The following is a 13,555-nucleotide window of genomic DNA, read 5'->3' as shown; positions in this document are numbered from 1 at the left end:
TCTGGGATGTTTGTGTTTTTTTGGTAATAACTCTGGAAGGAAGCGTCGCAGACCCATCAAGGTGGTACTCGTACTGCTCGCCTCGTCGAGAGGAATCCAAATATATGAATGATTAAGCTATGGGATATGAAATGGACGAGCGACCAATAAAACAGCATGTATTATGGGGTTGAATGCTTTTTGCTATTCACAAAATAAAACAAAAGCAGTCATGCAAATATCTGAATTTTCACAGCACAGCAAAATCAGTTGCACCATTCAATTCCGCTCGTCCAGACGGGGAGAATTCAATCACATTCATTCGATGCGACGTTTCTTATGGGATTTAATGAGCGACAACATTTTGACCCCAAACCGAGAGGAATCTGGGATGTTTGTGGTTTTTTGGTAATAACTCTGGAAGGAAACGTCGCAGACCCATCAAGGTGGTACTCGTACTGCTCACCTCATCGAGAGGAATCTAAATATATGAGTTGTTAAGCTATGGGATATGAAATGTACGAGCGACCAATAAAACAGCATGTATTATGGGGTTGAATGCTTTTTGCTATTCACAAAATAAAACAAAAGCAGTCATGCAAATATCTGAATTTTCACAGCACAACAAAATCAGTTGCACCATTCAATTCCGCTCGTCCAGACGGGGAGAATTCAATCACATTCATTCGATGCGACGTTTCTTATGGGATTTAATGAGCGACAACATTTTGACCCCAAACCGAGATAATTCTGGGATGTTTGTGTTTTTTTGGTAATAACTCTGGAAGGAAACGTCGCAGACCCATCAAGGTGGTACTCGTACTGCTCGCCTCGTCGAGAGGAATCCAAATATGTGAATGGTTAAGCTATCGGATATGAAATGGACGAGCGACCAATAAAACAGCATGTACTATGGGGTTGAATGCTTTTTGCTATTCACAAAATAAAACAAAAGCAGTCATGCAAATATCTGAATTTTCACAGCACAGCAAAATCAGTTGCACCATTCAATTCCGCTCGTCCAGACGGGGAGAATTCAATCACATTCATTCGATGCGACGTTTCTTATGGGATTTAATGAGCGACAACATTTTGACCCCAAACCGAGAGGATTCTGGGATGTTTGTGTTTTTTGGTAATAACTCTGGAAGGAAGCGTCGCAGACCCATCAAGGTGGTACTCGTACTGCTCGCCTCGTCGAGAGGAATCCAAATATATGAATGATTAAGCTATGGGATATGAAATGGACGAGCGACCAATAAAACAGCATGTATTATGGGGTTGAATGCTTTTTGCTATTCACAAAATAAAACAAAAGCAGTCATGCAAATATCTGAATTTTCACAGCACAGCAAAATCAGTTGCATCATTCAATTCCGCTCGTCCAGACGGGGAGAATTCAATCACATTCATTCGATGCGACGTTTCTTATGGGATTTAATGAGCGACAACATTTTGACCCCAAACCGAGAGGAATCTGGGATGTTTGTGGTTTTTTGGTAATAACTCTGGAAGGAAACGTCGCAGACCCATCAAGGTGGTACTCGTACTGCTCACCTCATCGAGAGGAATCTAAATATATGAGTTGTTAAGCTATGGGATATGAAATGTACGAGCGACCAATAAAACAGCATGTATTATGGGGTTGAATGCTTTTTGCTATTCACAAAATAAAACAAAAGCAGTGATGCAAATATCTGAATTTTCACAGCACAACAAAATCAGTTGCACCATTCAATTCCGCTCGTCCAGACGGGGAGAATTCAATCACATTCATTCGATGCGACGTTTCTTATGGGATTTAATGAGCGACAACATTTTGACCCCAAACCGAGAGGATTCTGGGATGTTTGTGTTTTTTTGGTAATAACTCTGGAAGGAAACGTCGCAGACCCATCAAGGTGGTACTCGTACTGCTCGCCTCGTCGAGAGGAATCCAAATATGTGAATGGTTAAGCTATCGGATATGAAATGGACGAGCGACCAATAAAACAGCATGTACTATGGGGTTGAATGCTTTTTGCTATTCACAAAATAAAACAAAAGCAGTCATGCAAATATCTGAATTTTCACAGCACAGCAAAATCAGTTGCACCATTCAATTCCGCTCGTCCAGACGGGGAGAATTCAATCACATTCATTCGATGCGACGTTTCTTATGGGATTTAATGAGCGACAACATTTTGACCCCAAACCGAGAGGAATCTGGGATGTTTGTGGTTTTTTGGTAATAACTCTGGAAGGAAACGTCGCAGACCCATCAAGGTGGTACTCGTACTGCTCACCTCATCGAGAGGAATCTAAATATATGAGTTGTTAAGCTATGGGATATGAAATGTACGAGCGACCAATAAAACAGCATGTATTATGGGGTTGAATGCTTTTTGCTATTCACAAAATAAAACAAAAGCAGTCATGCAAATATCTGAATTTTCACAGCACAACAAAATCAGTTGCACCATTCAATTCCGCTCGTCCAGACGGGGAGAATTCAATCACATTCATTCGATGCGACGTTTCTTATGGGATTTAATGAGCGACAACATTTTGACCCCAAACCGAGATAATTCTGGGATGTTTGTGTTTTTTTGGTAATAACTCTGGAAGGAAGCGTCGCAGACCCATCAAGGTGGTACTCGTACTGCTCGCCTCGTCGAGAGGAATCCAAATATATGAATGATTAAGCTATGGGATGTGAAATGGACGAGCGACCAATAAAACAGCATGTATTATGGGGTTGAATGCTTTTTGCTATTCACAAAATAAAACAAAAGCAGTCATGCAAATATCTGAATTTTCACAGCACAGCAAAATCAGTTGCACCATTCAATTCCGCTCGTCCAGACGGGGAGAATTCAATCACATTCATTCGATGCGACGTTTCTTATGGGATTTAATGAGCGACAACATTTTGACCCCAAACCGAGAGGAATCTGGGATGTTTGTGGTTTTTTGGTAATAACTCTGGAAGGAAACGTCGCAGACCCATCAAGGTGGTACTCGTACTGCTCACCTCATCGAGAGGAATCTAAATATATGAGTTGTTAAGCTATGGGATATGAAATGTACGAGCGACCAATAAAACAGCATGTATTATGGGGTTGAATGCTTTTTGCTATTCACAAAATAAAACAAAAGCAGTCATGCAAATATCTGAATTTTCACAGCACAACAAAATCAGTTGCACCATTCAATTCCGCTCGTCCAGACGGGGAGAATTCAATCACATTCATTCGATGCGACGTTTCTTATGGGATTTAATGAGCGACAACATTTTGACCCCAAACCGAGATAATTCTGGGATGTTTGTGTTTTTTTGGTAATAACTCTGGAAGGAAACGTCGCAGACCCATCAAGGTGGTACTCTTACTGCTCGCCTCGTCGAGTGGAATCCAAATATGTGAATGGTTAAGCTATCGGATATGAAATGGACGAGCGACCAATAAAACAGCATGTACTATGGGGTTGAATGCTTTTTGCTATTCACAAAATAAAACAAAAGCAGTCATGCAAATATCTGAATTTTCACAGCACAGCAAAATCAGTTGCACCATTCAATTCCGCTCGTCCAGACGGGGAGAATTCAATCACATTCATTCGATGCGACGTTTCTTATGGGATTTAATGAGCGACAACATTTTGACCCCAAACCGAGAGGATTCTGGGATGTTTGTGTTTTTTTGGTAATAACTCTGGAAGGAAGCGTCGCAGACCCATCAAGGTGGTACTCGTACTGCTCGCCTCGTCGAGAGGAATCCAAATATGTGAATGGTTAAGCTATCGGATATGAAATGGACGAGCGACCAATAAAACAGCATGTATTATGGGGTTGAATGCTTTTTGCTATTCACAAAATAAAACAAAAGCAGTCATGCAAATATCTGAATTTTCACAGCACAGCAAAATCAGTTGCACCATTCAATTCCGCTCGTCCAGACGGGGAGAATTCAATCACATTCATTCGATGCGACGTTTCTTATGGGATTTAATGAGCGACAACATTTTGACCCCAAACCGAGAGGAATCTGGGATGTTTGTGGTTTTTTGGTAATAACTCTGGAAGGAAACGTCGCAGACCCATCAAGGTGGTACTCGTACTGCTCACCTCATCGAGAGGAATCTAAATATATGAGTTGTTAAGCTATGGGATATGAAATGTACGAGCGACCAATAAAACAGCATGTATTATGGGGTTGAATGCTTTTTGCTATTCACAAAATAAAACAAAAGCAGTCATGCAAATATCTGAATTTTCACAGCACAACAAAATCAGTTGCACCATTCAATTCCGCTCGTCCAGACGGGGAGAATTCAATCACATTCATTCGATGCGACGTTTCTTATGGGATTTAATGAGCGACAACATTTTGACCACAAACCGAGATAATTCTGGGATGTTTGTGTTTTTTTGGTAATAACTCTGGAAGGAAACGTCGCAGACCCATCAAGGTGGTACTCGTACTGCTCGCCTCGTCGAGAGGAATCCAAATATGTGAATGGTTAAGCTATCGGATATGAAATGGACGAGCGACCAATAAAACAGCATGTACTATGGGGTTGAATGCTTTTTGCTATTCACAAAATAAAACAAAAGCAGTCATGCAAATATCTGAATTTTCACAGCACAGCAAAATCAGTTGCACCATTCAATTCCGCTCGTCCAGACGGGGAGAATTCAATCACATTCATTCGATGCGACGTTTCTTATGGGATTTAATGAGCGACAACATTTTGACCCCAAACCGAGAGGATTCTGGGATGTTTGTGTTTTTTTGGTAATAACTCTGGAAGGAAGCGTCGCAGACCCATCAAGGTGGTACTCGTACTGCTCGCCTCGTCGAGAGGAATCCAAATATATGAATGATTAAGCTATGGGATATGAAATGGACGAGCGACCAATAAAACAGCATGTATTATGGGGTTGAATGCTTTTTGCTATTCACAAAATAAAACAAAAGCAGTCATGCAAATATCTGAATTTTCACAGCACAGCAAAATCAGTTGCACCATTCAATTCCGCTCGTCCAGACGGGGAGAATTCAATCACATTCATTCGATGCGACGTTTCTTATGGGATTTAATGAGCGACAACATTTTGACCCCAAACCGAGAGGAATCTGGGATGTTTGTGGTTTTTTGGTAATAACTCTGGAAGGAAACGTCGCAGACCCATCAAGGTGGTACTCGTACTGCTCACCTCATCGAGAGGAATCTAAATATATGAGTTGTTAAGCTATGGGATATGAAATGTACGAGCGACCAATAAAACAGCATGTATTATGGGGTTGAATTCTTTTTGCTATTCACAAAATAAAACAAAAGCAGTCATGCAAATATCTGAATTTTCACAGCACAGCAAAATCAGTTGCACCATTCAATTCCGCTCGTCCAGACGGGGAGAATTCAATCACATTCATTCGATGCGACGTTTCTTATGGGATTTAATGAGCGACAACATTTTGACCCCAAACCGAGAGGAATCTGGGATGTTTGTGGTTTTTTGGTAATAACTCTGGAAGGAAACGTCGCAGACCCATCAAGGTGGTACTCGTACTGCTCACCTCATCGAGAGGAATCTAAATATATGAGTTGTTAAGCTATGGGATATGAAATGTACGAGCGACCAATAAAACAGCATGTATTATGGGGTTGAATGCTTTTTGCTATTCACAAAATAAAACAAAAGCAGTCATGCAAATATCTGAATTTTCACAGCACAACAAAATCAGTTGCACCATTCAATTCCGCTCGTCCAGACGGGGAGAATTCAATCACATTCATTCGATGCGACGTTTCTTATGGGATTTAATGAGCGACAACATTTTGACCCCAAACCGAGATAATTCTGGGATGTTTGTGTTTTTTTGGTAATAACTCTGGAAGGAAACGTCGCAGACCCATCAAGGTGGTACTCGTACTGCTCGCCTCGTCGAGAGGAATCCAAATATGTGAATGGTTAAGCTATCGGATATGAAATGGACGAGCGACCAATAAAACAGCATGTACTATGGGGTTGAATGCTTTTTGCTATTCACAAAATAAAACAAAAGCAGTCATGCAAATATCTGAATTTTCACAGCACAGCAAAATCAGTTGCACCATTCAATTCCGCTCGTCCAGACGGGGAGAATTCAATCACATTCATTCGATGCGACGTTTCTTATGGGATTTAATGAGCGACAACATTTTGACCCCAAACCGAGAGGATTCTGGGATGTTTGTGTTTTTTTGGTAATAACTCTGGAAGGAAGCGTCGCAGACCCATCAAGGTGGTACTCGTACTGCTCGCCTCGTCGAGAGGAATCCAAATATATGAATGATTAAGCTATGGGATATGAAATGGACGAGCGACCAATAAAACAGCATGTATTATGGGGTTGAATGCTTTTTGCTATTCACAAAATAAAACAAAAGCAGTCATGCAAATATCTGAATTTTCACAGCACAGCAAAATCAGTTGCACCATTCAATTCCGCTCGTCCAGACGGGGAGAATTCAATCACATTCATTCGATGCGACGTTTCTTATGGGATTTAATGAGCGACAACATTTTGACCCCAAACCGAGAGGAATCTGGGATGTTTGTGGTTTTTTGGTAATAACTCTGGAAGGAAACGTCGCAGACCCATCAAGGTGGTACTCGTACTGCTCACCTCATCGAGAGGAATCTAAATATATGAGTTGTTAAGCTATGGGATATGAAATGTACGAGCGACCAATAAAACAGCATGTATTATGGGGTTGAATGCTTTTTGCTATTCACAAAATAAAACAAAAGCAGTCATGCAAATATCTGAATTTTCACAGCACAGCAAAATCAGTTGCACCATTCAATTCCGCTCGTCCAGACGGGGAGAATTCAATCACATTCATTCGATGCGACGTTTCTTGTGGGATTTAATGAGCGACAACATTTTGACCCCAAACCGAGAGAATTCTGGGATGTTTGTGGTTTTAGGTAATAACTCTGGAAGGAAACGTCACAGACCCATCAAGGTGGTACTCTTACTGCTCGCCTCGTCGAGAGGAATCCAAATATATGAATGCTTAAGCTATGGGATATGAAATGGACGAGCGGCCAATAAAACAGCATGTATTATGGGGTTGAATGCTTTTTGCTATTCACAAAATAAAACAAAAGCAGTCATGCAAATATCTGAATTTTCACAGCACAGCAAAATCAGTTGCACCATTCAATTCCGCTCGTCCAGACGGGGAGAATTCAATCACATTCATTCGATGCGACGTTTCTTGTGGGATTTAATGAGCGACAACATTTTGAGCCCAAACCGAGAGAATTCTGGGATGTTTGTGGTTTTAGGTAATAACTCTGGAAGGAAACGTCACAGACCCATCAAGGTGGTACTCGTACTGCTCGCCTCGTCGAGAGGAATCCAAATATATGAATGCTTAAGCTATGGGATATGAAATGGACGAGCGGCCAATAAAACAGCATGTATTATGGGGTTGAATGCTTTTTGCTATTCACAAAATAAAACAAAAGCAGTCATGCAAATATCTGAATTTTCACAGCACAGCAAAATCAGTTGCACCATTCAATTCCGCTCGTCCAGACGGGGAGAATTCAATCACATTCATTCGATGCGACGTTTCTTATGGGATTTAATGAGCGACAACATTTTGACCCCAAACCGAGAGGAATCTGGGATGTTTGTGGTTTATTGGTAATAACTCTGGAAGGAAACGTCGAAGACCCATCAAGGTGGTACTCGTACTGCTCACCTCATCGAGAGGAATCTAAATATATGAGTTGTTAAGCTATGGGATATGAAATGTACGAGCGACCAATAAAACAGCATGTATTATGGGGTTGAATGCTTTTTGCTATTCACAAAATAAAACAAAAGCAGTCATGCAAATATCTGAATTTTCACAGCACAGCAAAATCAGTTGCACCATTCAATTCCGCTCGTCCAGACGGGGAGAATTCAATCACATTCATTCGATGCGACGTTTCTTATGGGATTTAATGAGCGACAACATTTTGACCCCAAACCGAGAGGAATCTGGGATGTTTGTGGTTTTTTGGTAATAACTCTGGAAGGAAACGTCGCAGACCCATCAAGGTGGTACTCGTACTGCTCACCTCATCGAGAGGAATCTAAATATATGAGTTGTTAAGCTATGGGATATGAAATGTACGAGCGACCAATAAAACAGCATGTATTATGGGGTTGAATGCTTTTTGCTATTCACAAAATAAAACAAAAGCAGTCATGCAAATATCTGAATTTTCACAGCACAACAAAATCAGTTGCACCATTCAATTCCGCTCGTCCAGACGGGGAGAATTCAATCACATTCATTCGATGCGACGTTTCTTATGGGATTTAATGAGCGACAACATTTTGACCCCAAACCGAGATAATTCTGGGATGTTTGTGTTTTTTTGGTAATAACTCTGGAAGGAAACGTCGCAGACCCATCAAGGTGGTACTCGTACTGCTCGCCTCGTCGAGAGGAATCCAAATATGTGAATGGTTAAGCTATCGGATATGAAATGGACGAGCGACCAATAAAACAGCATGTACTATGGGGTTGAATGCTTTTTGCTATTCACAAAATAAAACAAAAGCAGTCATGCAAATATCTGAATTTTCACAGCACAGCAAAATCAGTTGCACCATTCAATTCCGCTCGTCCAGACGGGGAGAATTCAATCACATTCATTCGATGCGACGTTTCTTATGGGATTTAATGAGCGACAACATTTTGACCCCAAACCGAGAGGATTCTGGGATGTTTGTGTTTTTTTGGTAATAACTCTGGAAGGAAGCGTCGCAGACCCATCAAGGTGGTACTCGTACTGCTCGCCTCGTCGAGAGGAATCCAAATATATGAATGATTAAGCTATGGGATATGAAATGGACGAGCGACCAATAAAACAGCATGTATTATGGGGTTGAATGTTTTTTGCTATTCACAAAATAAAACAAAAGCAGTCATGCAAATATCTGAATTTTCACAGCACAGCAAAATCAGTTGCACCATTCAATTCCGCTCGTCCAGACGGGGAGAATTCAATCACATTCATTCGATGCGACGTTTCTTATGGGATTTAATGAGCGACAACATTTTGACCCCAAACCGAGAGGAATCTGGGATGTTTGTGGTTTTTTGGTAATAACTCTGGAAGGAAACGTCGCAGACCCATCAAGGTGGTACTCGTACTGCTCACCTCATCGAGAGGAATCTAAATATATGAGTTGTTAAGCTATGGGATATGAAATGTACGAGCGACCAATAAAACAGCATGTATTATGGGGTTGAATGCTTTTTGCTATTCACAAAATAAAACAAAAGCAGTCATGCAAATATCTGAATTTTCACAGCACAGCAAAATCAGTTGCACCATTCAATTCCGCTCGTCCAGACGGGGAGAATTCAATCACATTCATTCGATGCGACGTTTCTTGTGGGATTTAATGAGCGACAACATTTTGACCCCAAACCGAGAGAATTCTGGGATGTTTGTGGTTTTAGGTAATAACTCTGGAAGGAAACGTCACAGACCCATCAAGGTGGTACTCTTACTGCTCGCCTCGTCGAGAGGAATCCAAATATATGAATGCTTAAGCTATGGGATATGAAATGGACGAGCGGCCAATAAAACAGCATGTATTATGGGGTTGAATGCTTTTTGCTATTCACAAAATAAAACAAAAGCAGTCATGCAAATATCTGAATTTTCACAGCACAGCAAAATCAGTTGCACCATTCAATTCCGCTCGTCCAGACGGGGATAATTCAATCACATTCATTCGATGCGACGTTTCTTATGGGATTTAATGAGCGACAACATTTTGACCCCAAACCGAGAGGATTCTGGGATGTTTGTGTTTTTTTGGTAATAACTCTGGAAGGAAGCGTCGCAGACCCATCAAGGTGGTACTCGTACTGCTCGCCTCGTCGAGAGGAATCCAAATATATGAATGATTAAGCTATGGGATATGAAATGGACGAGCGACCAATAAAACAGCATGTATTATGGGGTTGAATGCTTTTTGCTATTCACAAAATAAAACAAAAGCAGTCATGCAAATATCTGAATTTTCACAGCACAGCAAAATCAGTTGCACCATTCAATTCCGCTCGTCCAGACGGGGAGAATTCAATCACATTCATTCGATGCGACGTTTCTTATGGGATTTAATGAGCGACAACATTTTGACCCCAAACCGAGAGGAATCTGGGATGTTTGTGGTTTTTTGGTAATAACTCTGGAAGGAAACGTCGCAGACCCATCAAGGTGGTACTCGTACTGCTCACCTCATCGAGAGGAATCTAAATATATGAGTTGTTAAGCTATGGGATATGAAATGTACGAGCGACCAATAAAACAGCATGTATTATGGGGTTGAATGCTTTTTGCTATTCACAAAATAAAACAAAAGCAGTCATGCAAATATCTGAATTTTCACAGCACAGCAAAATCAGTTGCACCATTCAATTCCGCTCGTCCAGACGGGGAGAATTCAATCACATTCATTCGATGCGACGTTTCTTGTGGGATTTAATGAGCGACAACATTTTGACCCCAAACCGAGAGAATTCTGGGATGTTTGTGGTTTTAGGTAATAACTCTGGAAGGAAACGTCACAGACCCATCAAGGTGGTACTCGTACTGCTCGCCTCGTCGAGAGGAATCCAAATATATGAATGCTTAAGCTATGGGATATGAAATGGACGAGCGGCCAATAAAACAGCATGTATTATGGGGTTGAATGCTTTTTGCTATTCACAAAATAAAACAAAAGCAGTCATGCAAATATCTGAATTTTCACAGCACAGCAAAATCAGTTGCACCATTCAATTCCGCTCGTCCAGACGGGGAGAATTCAATCACATTCATTCGATGCGACGTTTCTTATGGGATTTAATGAGCGACAACATTTTGACCCCAAACCGAGAGGAATCTGGGATGTTTGTGGTTTTTTGGTAATAACTCTGGAAGGAAACGTCGAAGACCCATCAAGGTGGTACTCGTACTGCTCGCCTCATCGAGAGGAATCTAACCATATGAGTTGTTAAGCTATGGGATATGACATGGACGAGCGACCAATAAAACAACATGTATTATGGGGTTGAATGTTTTTTGCTATTCACAAAATAAAACAAAAGCAGTCATGCAAATATCTGAATTTTCACAGCACAGCAAAATCAGTTGCACCATTCAATTCCGCTCGTCCAGACGGGGAGAATTCAATCACATTCATTCGATGCGACGTTTCTTATGGGATTTAATGAGCGACAACATTTTGACCCCAAACCGAGAGAATTCTGGGATGTTTGTGGTTTTAGGTAATAACTCTGGAAGGAAACGTCACAGACCCATCAAGGTGGTACTCGTACTGCTCGCCTCGTCGAGAGGAATCCAAATATATGAATGCTTAAGCTATGGGATATGAAATGGACGAGCGACCAATAAAACAGCATGTATTATGGGGTTGAATGCTTTTTGCTATTCACAAAATAAAACAAAAGCAGTCATGCAAATATCTGAAGTTTCACAGCACAACAAAATCAGTTGCACCATTCAATTCCGCTCGTCCAGACGGGGAGAATTCAATCACATTCATTCGATGCGACGTTTCTTGTGGGATTTAATGAGCGACAACATTTTGACCCCAAACCGAGATAATTCTGGGATGTTTGTGGTTTTTTGGTAATAACTCTGGAAGGAAACGTCACAGACCCATCAAGGTGGTACTCGTACTGCTCGCCTCGTCGAGAGGAATCCAAATATATGAATGGTTAAGCTATGGGATATGAAATGGACGAGCGGCCAATAAAACAGCATGTATTATGGGGTTGAATGCTTTTTGCTATTCACAAAATAAAACAAAAGCAGTCATGCAAATATCTGAATTTTCACAGCACAGCAAAATCAGTTGCACCATTCAATTCCGCTCGTCCAGACGGGGAGAATTCAATCACATTCATTCGATGCGACGTTTCTTATGGGATTTAATGAGCGACAACATTTTGACCCCAAACCGAGAGGATTCTGGGATGTTTGTGTTTTTTGGTAATAACTCTGGAAGGAAACGTCGCAGACCCATCAAGGTGGTACTCGTACTGCTCGCCTCGTCGAGTGGAATCCAAATATGTGAATGGTTAAGCTATCGGATATGAAATGGACGAGCGACCAATAAAACAACATGTATTATGGGGTTGAATGCTTTTTGCGATTCACAAAATAAAACAAAAGCAGTCATGCAAATATCTGAATTTTCACAGCACAGCAAAATCAGTTGCACCATTCAATTCCGCTCGTCCAGACGGGGAGAATTCAATCACATTCATTCGATGCGACGTTTCTTGTGGGATTTAATGAGCGACAACATTTTGACCCCAAACCGAGATAATTCTGGGATGTTTGTGGTTTTTTGGTAATAACTCTGGAAGGAAACGTCACAGACCCATCAAGGTGGTACTCGTACTGCTCGCCTCGTCGAGAGGAATCCAAATATATGAATGGTTAAGCTATGGGATATGAAATGGACGAGCGGCCAATAAAACAGCATGTATTATGGGGTTGAATGCTTTTTGCTATTCACAAAATAAAACAAAAGCAGTCATGCAAATATCTGAATTTTCACAGCACAACAAAATCAGTTGCACCATTCAATTCCGCTCGTCCAGACGGGGAGAATTCAATCACATTCATTCGATGCGACGTTTCTTGTGGGATTTAATGAGCGACAACATTTTGACCCCAAACCGAGAGAATTCTGGGATGTTTGTGGTTTTAGGTAATAACTCTGGAAGGAAACGTCACAGACCCATCAAGGTGGTACTCGTACTGCTCGCCTCGTCGAGAGGAATCCAAATATATGAATGCTTAAGCTATGGGATATGAAATGGACGAGCGACCAATAAAACAGCATGTATTATGGGGTTGAATGCTTTTGCTATTCACAAAATAAAACAAAAGCAGTCATGCAAATATCTGAAGTTTCACAGCACAACAAAATCAGTTGCACCATTCAATTCCGCTCGTCCAGACGGGGAGAATTCAATCACATTCATTCGATGCGACGTTTCTTGTGGGATTTAATGAGCGACAACATTTTGACCCCAAACCGAGATAATTCTGGGATGTTTGTGGTTTTTTGGTAATAACTCTGGAAGGAAACGTCACAGACCCATCAAGGTGGTACTCGTACTGCTCGCCTCGTCGAGAGGAATCCAAATATATGAATGGTTAAGCTATGGGATATGAAATGGATGAGCGGCCAATAAAACAGCATGTATTATGGGGTTGAATGCTTTTTGCTATTCACAAAATAAAACAAAAGCAGTCATGCAAATATCTGAATTTTCACAGCACAGCAAAATCAGTTGCACCATTCAATTCCGCTCGTCCAGACGGGGAGAATTCAATCACATTCATTCGATGCGACGTTTCTTATGGGATTTAATGAGCGACAACATTTTGACCCCAAACCGAGAGGAATCTGGGATGTTTGTGGTTTTTTGGTAATAACTCTGGAAGGAAACGTCGCAGACCCATCAAGGTGGTACTCGTACTGCTCGCCTCATCGAGAGGAAT

The sequence above is a fragment of the Petromyzon marinus genome, chromosome 22 (assembly GCF_048934315.1).
Source record: "Petromyzon marinus isolate PM22_M1 ecotype Great Lakes invasive population chromosome 22, UKy_Petmar_22M1.pri1.0, whole genome shotgun sequence".
Classification (NCBI taxonomy): Eukaryota; Metazoa; Chordata; class Hyperoartia; order Petromyzontiformes; family Petromyzontidae; genus Petromyzon; species Petromyzon marinus.
Note: the sequence above shows the minus strand (reverse complement) of the source record.